Here is a 13739-nt window from a genome sequence, read left to right as displayed (position 1 = left end):
TTTCAGATCCTCGGGACAATGCCAAGCCGCTTTAGATAGCCACACACTGACATCATACCCCCCCAAAATACCTGCAGAGAAACTGAATATATTCTCATGTGAATACAGACAGAATATTTATTCTCTCTTTGTATATATACTTATGATCTTCAAGTAATTCATACGATTATTATTATTATGAAAGACTGTCCAGGCAGTAATGTGTATTCATCAGGACCTCAGCCACCCGAGCCACGGCCTGTTCACCCCGCTACCTTCTAGAAGGCGGAGGACAGTACAGGTGCATCAAAGCTTGGACTGAGAGACTGAAAAACAGCTTTTATCTCCAGGCCATCAAACTGTTAAATAGTCACCACTAGTCGTCGCCCGCCCAGTACCCTGCCCTGAACCTTAGTCACTGTTACGAGCCAGCTACCACCCGGTACTCTGCACCTTAGAGACGGCTGCCCTATGTACATAGTCATTGCATACTGGTCACTTTAATAATGTTACATACTGTTTTACCCACTTTATATGTATATACTGTATTTTAGTCATGGCTCATCCTATAGAACTACTGCTATACACACCTTTTCTATTAATATGCTGTCCATACTGTCTATTTCACACCATAATATACATATAAACTGAGTGTACAAAACATTAAGAACACCTGCTCTTTCCATGACATAGACTGACCAGGTGAATCCAGGTGAAGGCTATGATCCCTTATTGATGTCACTTGTTAAATCCACTTCAATCAGTGTAGATGAAGGGGAGGAGACAGGTTAAAGAAGGATTTTTAAGCCTTAAGACAATTGAGACATAGATTGTGTATGTGTGCCATTCAGAGGGTTAATGGGCAAAACAAAAGATTTAAGTGTCTTGTAGTAGGTGCCAGGTTTACCGGTTTGAGTGTGTCAAGAACTGCAACTCTGCCGGGTTTTTCATGCTCAACAGTTTTCCGTGTGTATCAAGAATGGTCCTCCACCCAAAGGACATCTCACCAACTTGACAACTGTGGGAAGCATTGGAGTCAATATGGGCCAGCATCACTGTGGAATGTTTTCGACACCTTGTAGAGGTCATGCCCCGAAGAATTCAGGCTGTTTAATGTTTTATACACTCAGTGTATATTTATATTCTAAACTCTGACATAGATTTTTCTGATATTTCTGATATTTTTTTCTCTTATTTTTTTAGATTTGTGTGTACAGTTATGTATTGTTATGCATTACTGCACTGTTGGATCTAGAAACATAAGCATTTTGCTGTACGTGCAATAACATCAGCAAAATATGTGTACTCAACCAATAAAATGTGATTTGATTCGTGGTTAAAACATCCCCTTCCCCCTTTCCCCCCCACCCTCATCATTAACCTGGAGTCAGATTGTTTGTGAAACGATGAGTAGGATGTTGGTGTGTGTCTGCACACAGGGTGTTGGGTGTTCACTAAAACATTTCAAGATTAGCCATTAGCCCCTCATCTCCCCCGTGCCCGTCCTCTCTCCCACTCGACACTGATTCCTCTGTGCTGCTTCGGAGCCCCCCAGCCTCATCCTGCCCAGTGTCCGGTTCCAAAGTAACGATGAGGCTGGCTGCGTGTGAAAATATTGAATTGCAAAAACATCCCTGGGTGAGAGGATGTGTGAATGGAGCTTTCAGCGCCGAGGCTGGGCGAAACCCGGGGCTACTGAGTGACGGACAACAAATGGCATTTTGTGTACCCAGCAGAGAGAAGGAGAGGAGAAGAGAGAGAGAGAGAGAGAGAGAGAGAGAGGGGAGAAAGACATTGGGTTAAAGGGGTTTTAAGCCTCATATAGGCCTGGAAAGGGTTATCACATGACCTATCTGACCTTTGACCCTCCCTGCCATGGCTGCCTGGCTGCACTTCAACGGAGAGGGAGTGAGGGGTTGGGGGGCAGGCACACTCAAAGCCAGTGCCTTCACAAAAAAATCTAAGGGGGTAGCGTAATAGGTAAAAGTAATGACGATAACCTCCACTTTCCTGGGACGTGGGAGGTCAAACCTCTTTAGATTGGGTGATTATGTCAAAGGTACTCGGTGGCCATTTTGGTTCCACTCTAGCTCAGTTTCTCAACAGAGTTGAGCATGGGCTGGGAGAGGGAGGGAGGTCAAATGTAACAGTAATGCATTGCACTAGGCCAACTCATTTTAACGTGTTTGTGAACTTGGGAAATTAGTATTGACTCATTCAGTTTGCAAGGTGTTGGAAGTTGACAGGAAAGATGCTAAGTGTGTTATCGTTTTGCTGTTGAGAAATGTGCCTAGACACCATGTTCTTTGTATTAACAGGAAGTAACACACTGTACACCCCATGCCGACTTTGACTCCTTTGAAACTTTCTGTTGCTGTGACTGGCACCTTATCAGACACCCTGAGCAGTTCACTCCAGAAGGTGTGTGTGACTGTGTGTGACTGTGTGTGTGGGGTAAGTAGATTCCTGATGTCTCGGTGGACTCAGTGGGTCACGGTATGTCCCTTCACCCTTCTGTCCCACTTCAATGCCCACACGTTGGCATCCTCTCTCTCCTTCTTTTGTCTCTCTTTCTCTCTCTCTCTCTCTCTCTCTGACGTCGACTTCTGGGATTCTTTTCTCGCTTTTTTCTCTTATTTTTTTCTCTCCTTTCCTCCTCCTGCAGGAACGCGGGGGAGACTCTCAGGAGCTCTTTGAAAAGATGCGGCGTCTTTGTCTGGCCCGATAAAAGATGCCATAGTTTCCCTTTTCCTCCTCTTTGTGCCCTTGCTGGCGGCTCCCGTAGAAGTGCAAATTGTCCTCTCTCTGAGGGGCTATCCTGAACCTCGGCCGGGTCCCGGGCCCCGCTGCATTGCTGCCTGCTAATTACCACACAGAACCCAGAGAGTCCTGAAGAGGAGAGAGAAAGAAGGCCGGATTCCCACAACCACCTGGCCTTCTTTTCTCCCCGGCTTTGATGGCTGACATCTCTCTCTCTCTCTCTCTCTCTCTCTCTCTCTCTCTCTCTCTCTCTATTCTCTCTCTCTCTCTCTCTCTCTCCTCTCTCTCTCTCTCTCTCTCCTCTCTCTTCTCTCTCTCTCCTCTCTCTCTCCTCTCTCTCCTCTCTCTCTCTCTCTCTCTCTCTCTCTCTCTATTCTCTCTCTATTCTCTCTCTCTCTCTCTCTCTCTCTCTCTCTCTCTCTCTCTCTCTCTCTCTCTCTCTCTCTCTCTCTCTCTCTCTCTCTCTCCCTCCCCTTCTCATTAATCTGGGTTTCAAATTGCTTTCTGACTCTGACAAACTGCTCTTGTTGAAAGGGAGATGAGGAGGAGGAGGAGTGGGTGGGTGGGTGCGATAGAAGAAGGGGTTGGAGGGGTGAAGGTTGGGGGCTGTAGGTGACAGGGGAGTGGGGTTGAGGGGCTGGGGTTTAGGGAGGCAGGGGGGGTCAGAGAGAGAGAGAGAGTTTGTAAAGTTTGTATCTGAAGTCCATTACCATTGGCCTGGACTCTGTAGGGTCTCCCGAGGAGCCCCCCCCCCACACACACACACATAGTTCCCACTGCCCCCGACAGACAGAACATTGCTTTGTGAGAAAAGAATACACAGAGGAAGAGTGTCGGCTGCTCTACTCCTTTAGTCTATCCATTCACTTAAGGCCTCTACCCCTGCTGGTGGAGCTCTATACTGCCATACGCTTGGCTAGGCTATGCTAGGCTCGGGGCTGTTGCGTCTCCATACGCTAGGCTAAGCTAGGCTAGGCTAAACTAGCGATAACATCTCAAACATCGCTAATACCGTTCAGTACACAGTGGATGATTTGACTCCTAAAACAGATTAAGGTGCAAATACACACAGTGTTTCTGTCCAATGTTTTTTTTGCAACAATAAGCAGTTGACTGTATTTCGATTTTAGGTCATTTACATCACGTTTGCTAATTGTATTGCATTGTGATTTTTTTTTAACTGTATTAAATGGTACGCTAATTATACTAACAATGTTCCCGTTTGGCTAAAGCCATGTATTCATGTATAACTGCTGCATTGAGGTTTTCCGAACTCTCTCGCTCTCGCTCTCCCTCACACACAAACACACACACATGCAACACCCCCCCCCCCCAAATCCTCTAATTGGTTCTTATTTGCGTTCCATTACAGACAGCTCTTTTAAATGGCCAAATCAATAAAATCCCTGCGCCGTTCAGCCAATTCATAGCTCCATTGTGCCGGCAGGAGAGGAGGAGACGGGAATAAGGTCGGGCAGCGTTTTGGCGGAAAACAAATTGCTCTATTAAAACCCTGTTCTGTGTGACGCCATCACCTGGGAGTCCCCAAGGCAAACCGCCAGCTAGCACAGCCACCATTTGCATCTTCTTGTTAGACAAAAGGCAGGCGAGGGCAGGCAGGTTGCAGCACAGGGCCCAGCGCGTCAGGCAGCACACGGCTGACACCCAGCAGAGCAGCAAAGAGCAGAGCAGAGGCCCCCAGAGATAATCATTAACTCTCGTCCCAAACAAACAGACAGCTGTCCTCCCACAACACACTGCTTCTCTTTGATACGTTGCCCTCCATGTGGCCCGACAGGGTGATAACCAGCCACAGATCATTCAGGAAACAGTTGGGTGTCATATTAACAAGATATTCACCTTCCCTAATATTCCTCAATGGGGTTTTCCCACAGTCATATGAATATCTACTGGTAGGATTTGTTTTCAAATCAAATCAACAATGTTCTGCTGCATGTCATGGATACGTGGCCTAGCTGGTCATCTCACCTGGTTCAACATGAACCTGTGGTGCAATGCTTGGCATGAATCGAATTCAAATCTAAAAGCATTTACAGTAAATACTATTCAGTAGTATAAATGCTACACTGTAAATGTTTTGATCGTTTTTTCAACTAATTATTATTAAGTAACTGGTTCGACAGACTTTTTTTTAGTTCACTCAACTTTTCGGTTAAAGTGTTACCTGAACTTAACATGTTTGCTCAACTTATCTGATATGTTCATTGAACTATTATTTGGGCATCAAAAACTATAAAAAAAGGCTATGCAGCTGGTTAAACTTAGATATTTGACACAAGTTGACATGCATGATTACATTGTGCATGTTCATTGATACAGTAATTATTATTCATCATGTCCTCACCTGGGATTTGAACTCACAACCTTTTGGTTTACGGCATTCCGATCTTCCTACTGACTCATTTCTGCAATATTTTTTACTTGAGTGTATTTTTAACAGAGCTGATATTTACTTTGAAGTGCAAATTGTAGCAATACGGGTGAAATCAGTCATCGGCACAAACACGGTGGCATAGCAGAAAGAACGGAGCGATTGTGAGTTCAAATCCCAGGTGAGGACATGTTGATTAATAATTACTGTATAAATTAACATAATCATGTATGTCAATGTGTGTCAAATATGTAAGTTCAAAACATGCTATGTCAAAAGCTCTGTGCGTAACTAGTTCCACATGCTTTTTTAGTGAAGATGCCCAAATAATATTTTCTAGTTGAATGAACATATGAGACAAATTGAGCAAACACATCCTTTTTTGGGCTAAGTTCAGGTAACACTTTGAAAAGTTGAGTAAATTTAAAAAGTCTGTGAAAGCAATTATTTAATAATAATGAGTTGAAACAACTAGTCTTTTTTTTTTTTTACAGTGTATAAAAAAGAACAGTAAAAATCTCAATACATGTTAATAAAAATGATAATAAAGTTATCCTCTAGTACAGACTGTTTCTGTAGGCTGTTATGAGGAAGTTTTTGCAACGCAGAAGTCTCTTCACTCTGCCCTTCTCTCCATCAAGTAAACCCACATCCTTTAGCTTAAAAAAAAGGACGATCCAGTTTCTGAATTGTGTTTTACGAGCGGTTGAAACGGCGACTTCTGTGGTTTTCTCTCATCCTCGAACTGCGTTGACCATTCGTTCAAGTTCCTGAGGTTTTTCGGGGAGATGCCAATGAAACTTTTAATTGGGAAGATGACGTTATTCAAAACAAATGTTTTGGACCCGAGGACCGGCTTGTCTGTCAAACCCCCCAAGCTCCAGACAAACCTGTTTACTTTTACAATTTTCCCTCTTTGTTCTTTTTTTTTTGCTCTATGCTGGCCTTGCAAATTGTTTCCCCTCATCCTTCGAGCTGCCGTGAAAACATGTTGAAATCTCACACTCGTCTGGCATGAGGTAGTCATGCTGCAGTACTATTTTAAAGGTCAGAGGTCAGCCATTTCTATACACACAATCACACACTCAATAGGCCACCCCTTGCTATTTAGTTCACTCACGCATAACCTGTGATTATTTTGAAAAGAGTTAAGTGCCTGAGTATGTCTGCCAATTTCTGTGTATTCTAGTAGGTCCATTTCAAGAGAACCAACCACGGAAATGACACAGAAATGACACAGAAACGTGTCAGAGGATTGGAAACCTTCTGATTGTTCCTGTTCCCTCGTTGAAGATGAGTTCTGCTGCACTGCAATATCTCCTGAGCTTGACAGTCTTCTCCCTGACCTCAGAACAGATCTTACAAGTATCCATCGTGTCCTGAAATGGCACGTTCACACGTTGTGTCTTTTTTTTCTCTTTCTATATTCTCTATTTCTCGAATCACCTCTCTCTCTCTCGCTCTCTCTCTCTCTCTCTCTCTGTCTCTCTCTGTCTCTCTCTCTTTCTCTCTGTGTACCTCTCTCTCTCTCTTTCTCTCTGTGTACCTCTCTCTCTCTCTCTTTCTCTCTCTCTCTTGCTCGCTTTCTCTCTCTCTCTCTCTCTCTTTCGCTCTCCGTCTCTCTCTCTCTCTCTCTCTTTCGCTCTCCGTCTCTCTCTCTCTCTCTCTCTCTCGCTTTCTCTCTCTCTCTCGCTTTCTCTCTCTCGCTTTCTCTCTCTCTTTCGCTCTCCGTCTCTCTCTCTCTCTCTCTCTCTCTCTCTCTCTCTCTCTCTCTCTCTCTCTCTCTCTCTCTCTATAAAGGCAACGTGAATGTCAGCACTTTGGCGTTTAATTAAAACTAGGTGTGGGATTCTCGTTCCTCCTTTTTTGACACCTCGCTATTTATCTACCGGACACTGCTCGGGGCAGGACCCGTGGAAACAGGGAAGATTTTTGTTTTCAGAGCCTTGTCTTTGATGCCAAGTTCCTCTGCAGAAACGAGCCGCACATCTGAGACCGGTTTGCTGGAATAACAGCAAATGTTTGTCTTGTATTGTATGGCACGCTGCTCGAGGAGCAATAAAGCCGATTCTCCAGCCCCCTAAAGCGCCTCTTAATAAAATAGTGAAGAATAACTCCTTTACCTTAATCTCCCCGTTAGATTACTCTGCTCAGGCTGGGAAATTAGCAGCAGGCCTAGACTGTCTTTACGCGCCTGCTTTACGGCGGTCGGGAAATAGCATTTTCTTGAAGAGATGTTAGAAACAACATGTGGCTAATGGGATGAAAATGTTCCACGGTCTGGTCCTCATCAGAGAGAGGAGAGCGGGCCTAAACAACTAAACATGGCCGCCGAGAATTGATACGGCGGCAATCCTTTTAAGTGGATCCGTGAGGGACCGCAGCGAACAGGTAGATGCCGTGTGTGTAGCCTTGGTGTGCGTGTGTGTATGACTGGGGGATGAGGATGAAGAGAGAGAATGTCTTTGTGTGTGTCTCTTGTTGCCCGGGGTGTAAGGCACACCTTTAGCGCGGCGTCTTTGAGATCCACACATCCTACGTCTGATCCTCGTAAAAAAAGCCCCTGGTTTTATGGTTTCCTGTGGTCCCAGAGGCCTTCGCCTCGCCAGCCATATGGATAAAGAGACGGAGCTTTTTAAAAAACAAAAGCCGTGGTACAGGGGTCACTGTCCTCCTAACCCCGTCCCATCCAATCCCACTTTGAAACTAATATCACTCGGGGAACTGATGAAAGTCTCTTTTTCTCTTTCTCTCTCTCTCTCACTCGTTCTTTCTTTCTTCCTCTCTCTCTCTCTCCTGACTTTAGAGATCAGGACTGGATTCTCACATCAAAAATGTAACCTTTATGACACAGTTAACAGTCCGGTGTGTGTGCGTTTTTAGTCCACTGATGGGGGGGTGGGGTTGAAGATGCCCATCACTGCTACATAGTCACTAGTAGCTGGCGCCAAGTCCCGTAGAAAAGGTGCAACCCCAACCAAGGGATTCCCTCAGGAATGAATCAAGAAACTCTGCTCTAGTCCGTTACTGGCTACCTACCCCGTCACAATGCCAAGGAGGTTGGTCGTTGGTCTAGACTCAAAGGGGTTCTGCACACTCAAAGACACCGCCAACATCAAAGCCTAGCTCTATCCGCCTCTGTCCTCTCCTCTGGTCCTCTGTCGAAGTGTGTGTATGTGTGCGTGTGTGTGCGTGTGTGTGTGTGTGTGTGTGTGTGTGTGTGTGTGTGTGTGTGTGTGTGTGTGTGTGTGTGTGTGTGTGTGTGTGTGTGTGTGAAGAGAGTGGTCTGAGAGGGGGCAGTGTGTTTAGCTGGATGGTGGTGCTACTGTTTGAGGGCATCATGTGTGTTAGGTGTGTCTGAGGTCAGATCACCAGGTAGACCTCTCTCTCTCCTCTCTTTCTCCCCCCTCTCTCTCCTCTCTCTGTGCAGTGTCAGGTGTACCTGGGGACAGCGCTGGGTGGCTGGCACATGGCCAGCGGGGTGTATGCATGACACTGTCAATGACAGTGGGCTGTGCGTCTCCCAAAGTGGCTCCTCTTCTCCCCTTTCATCTCACTGAGGGTGTCGACAACGTAGAATACAGGAGAGGGAGAGTAGAATACAGGAGAGGGAGAGTAGAATACAGGAGAGGGAGAATAGAATACAGGAGAGGGAGAGTAGAATACAGGAGAGGGAGAGTAGAATACAGGAGAGGGAGAGTAGAATACAGGAGAGGGAGAGTAGAATACAGGAGAGGGAGAGTAGAATACAGGAGAGGGAGAGTAGAATACAGGAGAGGGAGAGTAGAATACAGGAGAGGGAGAGTAGAATACAGGAGAGGGAGAGTAGAATACAGGAGAGGGAGAGTAGAATACAGGAGAGGGATAGTAGAATACAGGAGAGGGATAGTAGAATACAAGAGAGGGAGAGTAGAATACAGGAGAGGGAGAGTAGAATACAGGAGAGGGAGAGTAGAATACAGGAGAGGGAGAGTAGAATACAGGAGAGGGAGAGTAGAATACAGGAGAGGGAGAGTAGAATACAGGAGAGGGAGAGTAGAATACAGGAGAGGGAGAGTAGAATACAGGAGAGGGAGAGTAGAATACAAGAACAATGAAACGCAGGGGGAAAATGTGCATCAACGTCAAGGTTTCTGTCTGTTCTCAGCCTCCTACTGAGTGGTGTTGGTGTAAAACAGGATGTTCGTTGAACCTTCGAGGTGATATGTAACCCTTTCTGAGATCTGAAGAGTCGCGTTCGTAAACCAGAGTATAACAAATCAATGTATATTTTCGGAGGTTCTCACCTGATAGCGCAGACGCCGTTGCGGCTCAGTCGGTGGCTCAGTCGGTGAGGCGTTGAGCTTGCAACGCCATGGGTTCGATTCCTGCTGGGGCCACCCGTACGTAAACATTAACTTGCGCATGGCTGTAAGTCTCTTTGGATAAAAGTGTCTGCTAAATGGCATATGTTATAGTTAGAGGAGGAGCCTTTGTCCGTGTCAGCCCTCCAGTGAGCGAGACGTGAAAAAATCTATCTGTCTGTCTGAGCAGAGGGCAAAGTTGTCTTGCTAGGAAGGGTGTGTGCAGCTGGCTAAACAAACTAACTGTTTGCCTCAGCTATAGAGAGGGAGGGAGAGAGGGAGAGAGTGGAGTGTTTGAATGATGAAGGCCTGTTTAAGTAGCTGTGAAGAGAGCGGGAGGGAGGGAGGGAGTGAGGGAGCAAAAGCATGAGAGAAAAGACCCAGGACATGATGAAAGTGGATAAATAGAATTGTTTATCCTGGCGGCGTGCGAGCTATCCTTCGAGTCAAGTGTTTAAGGGGACAGAGAAAGAAAACAAATACAAGGTGTTTATTTTCTGTGCTGCAGGTGCCTGTTAAAAGCTTATTGGTTTTAGAGTGACTTGTTCTCTTCCCAGAGAGAGTGGGCGACCAGGTCCTCTCCTCCTTTTGAGAAAGGAGAGTGAATGGGAGGAGTATTTATTTTAGGAGGATGTCTTGCGGTGACATTGGAACGTATGGCCCCTACGGGCAACGATTTAGGGATGAGTGCAGTCTCTTTAGGGGGCCGGTGAAACATGACATGATTTGTAGCCTTTTTGTAAATAATAGAGAACATATATCTCTTTTTGTAGAAGGTGTTTTTAACCGTCCCATATAATGTAGAGAAATATCCAGACATAGTTCCAGGCCTGTTGAGGTGTGTGTATGCGCGATTGCAACTGTGTGCAATGTGTGCGTCTGTCTGTGTGTGCATGCCTATTAGTGCTGGGACCTCATGATACAATATTGTCACAATACTAACGAGTTTTGGATCAGACATGAAAATAAACGTGCTGAAAACAAATTCGCTCCCTATTTAAAAAGAAAATGAACAAGCTACAAGCCTGGTGCAGGTACCGCCGACTAGCGCAAAAATAGTAATATTGCTATAGATCCTCCCCCCATCACTAACCTATGCATGGGTATGTGCGAATGTGTGTGTGTGTGTGTGTGTGTGCCAGGTCATTGAGATGAATGTGGAAAGGGCAACCATCCTCAGACAGTGGCCTGCCTTCCTCTTGAGTTACTTCCACCAGTTGTCCTTGCTCTCCACTCCTCATACATTATGGAATACATTAACTCATTATTCTCCTCTGATACGTGGACAACAGAGGGGTCAAACTGTTCGCCGAAATGTCAGTTTACACTACTTTCAAAGATAGGACCTTTCAGTCTTTTTTAGGACAATTTGGAACTTTTTCGAAACAGAACAGAGATCGCCCCTACCCTCCTGCATTAAGATGGATGTCGTTTCTAAATGACAAGCTAGTTTCTGTTAAGATGAACATTGTCTCTGTGCAATTCAAGAAAACAGAATACGACTTGGATTCTTCCAATACGTTCAGTATACGTTCATTTGACGACATGCTTATTCAGTATGCTGCGTGTCCCAAATCAAATAAAATGGACCCGGAATGAAGTGAAGTGGGTCAGTGAAAAAGCAGGAACGACTCTGGGAAGAGTTTGAAAAATATTCATCTGGGGCATAAATCTAAATGTTAAATATTATTCTAGTCGGCACCTGGTCTGCAATTGACACTTCATGTGTGGCTTGTAAGCAGAAGAGCTAGTTTGTTTTCCCAAGGTTCCTCCAAGGTATGATATAATCGGAGTGGTGCTGGTGGCCGCCAGCGGTGCCGATGAGCTCACGGTGCGGCTGGAGGTTGACCACTGCTTAGTGTAAACTGTCATAGGGATAATTGAAGGACTTGTACGTCGGTTCCCTTAACATTGCAGCAAGGATGTGAGGGCGAACCCTGGGTGCTTTACTCAACCCCTCCTGCCCTCCAATCCACTTCACTAATGCTCTTCGTTGTCAGGAAGCAACAGCATTGGGTTCATCCGCCGACCAACCAAATGATCTCAATATGGTTGACGGTTGTTAATGAAGTGACCCTGGTGCCCCTCTCTTCCTATTGAAGTAGGATAATGAGATTTATGCCAAGGCCTTGAACAGCATCAATGCTACACTCTCTCTCTCTCTCTCTCTCTCTCTCTCTCTCTCTCTCTCTCTCTCTCTCTCTCTCTCTCTCTCTCTCTCTCTCTCTCTCTCTCTCTCTCTCTCTCTCTCTCTCTCTCTCTCTCTCTCTCTCTCTCTCTCTCTCTCTCTCCGCAGCCTTGATTCAATTACAATTACAGGCCAAAAAGAGACTCTGAACCCCCCCACCTCAAACCTGGATCCATTTCCCATTGCAGGAGGTCATGCTTTGTGTTTCTCATTGTCTTGACAAGAGGTTCATAAACCAGGGGTCTGGAGGTAGAAGAGGGGGAACAGGGGGGTCACAAGTGGTTTCGGTTGAGCTCTTCATTCATTGTATGCCCCCTTAAAATGTTTGTGATCCTCATTCGTGACCAATCCTTTGATGTGGAGGAACAGGACGTTCCCCCTGTATCGGTCCCAGGCACAGCACCACTTATCTGCTCACTCCCTCCATCCCACCCTCCATCCTCTTGATTCAATCGCCCCAGACATGGTTAATTACCTGTTGGGTTGGAAAAGAAAGGTCCAGAGTCAAATCCAATTGGCTAATTTAGTTTCCTCCGACCGTAGAATCCAGGCAATTACTTTCATTAGTCTCTGTTGTAAGAGGTCTTACACGGAACCCAAACCGGCTGCGCGCGTGCGCCATCGTGCGCTATCGTGCATGAATTTATTTTGCCCCCCCACACCAAACGCAATCACGACATGCAGGTTAAAATATCAAAAACAAACTCTCTTCAAAACAAATTCTGAACCAATGACATTAATTGGGGACAGGTCGAAAAGCATTAAACATGTATGGCGATTTAGCTAGTTAGCTTGCACTTGCTAGCTAACGTTAATTTGTCCTATTTAGCTAGCTTGCTGTTGCTAGCTAATTTGCCCTGGGATATAAACACATTCTATTTTAGCTCTTGGCGTCGCAGACGCTCGTTGGCGCGCGCGAGCGGTGTGGCTGCAATAATTGAATAACATGGATTTCTGGTCAGCATGTCAGAAACCATCCTCCTCTGAAAAGTTGAAGAATTGAGCGAAGGCGAGCTGACATTTTGGAGACATAAGAATTAGAGGTCGACCAATTAATCGGCATGGCCGATTAATTAGGGCCAATTTCAACTTTCCCCCCCAAAAAAAATCGATACAGTTACATATCGCAATATTATTATTTTGGATGATTTTATATGGATACTTTGACTCCAAGTATCGATTTCAATGGAGAAAAATATATATATATGTATTGTCATACTATTCATATAAAATCAGCCTCAACCAGCTTCATGAGCTAGTTGCCTGGAATGCATTTCAATTAACAGGTGTGCCTTGTTAAAAGTGAAATTGTGGAATTTATTTCCTTTTTAATGTGTTTCAGCCAATCAGTTGTGTTGTGACAGGGTAGGGGGGGTATACAGAAGATAGCCCTATTTGTTAAAAGACCAAGTCCATATTATGACAAGAACAGCTCAAATAAGCAAAAAGAAACGACAGTCCATCATTACTTTAAGACATGAAGGTCAGTCAATCCAGAGAAGTTCAGGAACTGTTCTTCAAGTGCAGTCGCAAAAACTATCAAGCGCTATGATGAAACTGGCTCTCATGAGGACCGCCACAGGAAAGGAAGACCCAGAGTTACCTCTGCTGCAGAGGATAAGTTCATTAAAATTTCCAGCCTCAGAAATTGCAGCCCAAATAAATGCTTCACAAAGTTCAAGTTACAAACACATCTCAACATCAACTGTTCAGAGGAGACTGCGTGAATCAGGCTTCATGGTCGAATTACTGCAAAGAAACCACTACTAAAGGACACCAATAAGAAGAGACTTGCTTGGGCCAAGAAACACGAGAAATGGACATTAGACCGGTGGAAATCTGTCTGATGAGTCCAAATTTTAGATTTTTGGTTCCAACTGCTGTGTGTTTGTGAGACGCAGAGTGGGTGAACGGATGATCTCCGCATATGTGGTTTCCACCGTGAAGCATGGAGGAGGAGGTGTGGTGTGGGGGGTACTTTTCTGCTGACACTGTCAGTGATACATTTAGAATTCAAGGTACACTTAACTAGCATGGATACCACAGCATTCTCCAGCGATACGTCATCCCATCTGGT

Source organism: Salvelinus fontinalis, chromosome 31, assembly GCF_029448725.1.
Source record: "Salvelinus fontinalis isolate EN_2023a chromosome 31, ASM2944872v1, whole genome shotgun sequence".
Taxonomy (NCBI): domain Eukaryota; kingdom Metazoa; phylum Chordata; class Actinopteri; order Salmoniformes; family Salmonidae; genus Salvelinus; species Salvelinus fontinalis.
Note: the sequence above shows the minus strand (reverse complement) of the source record.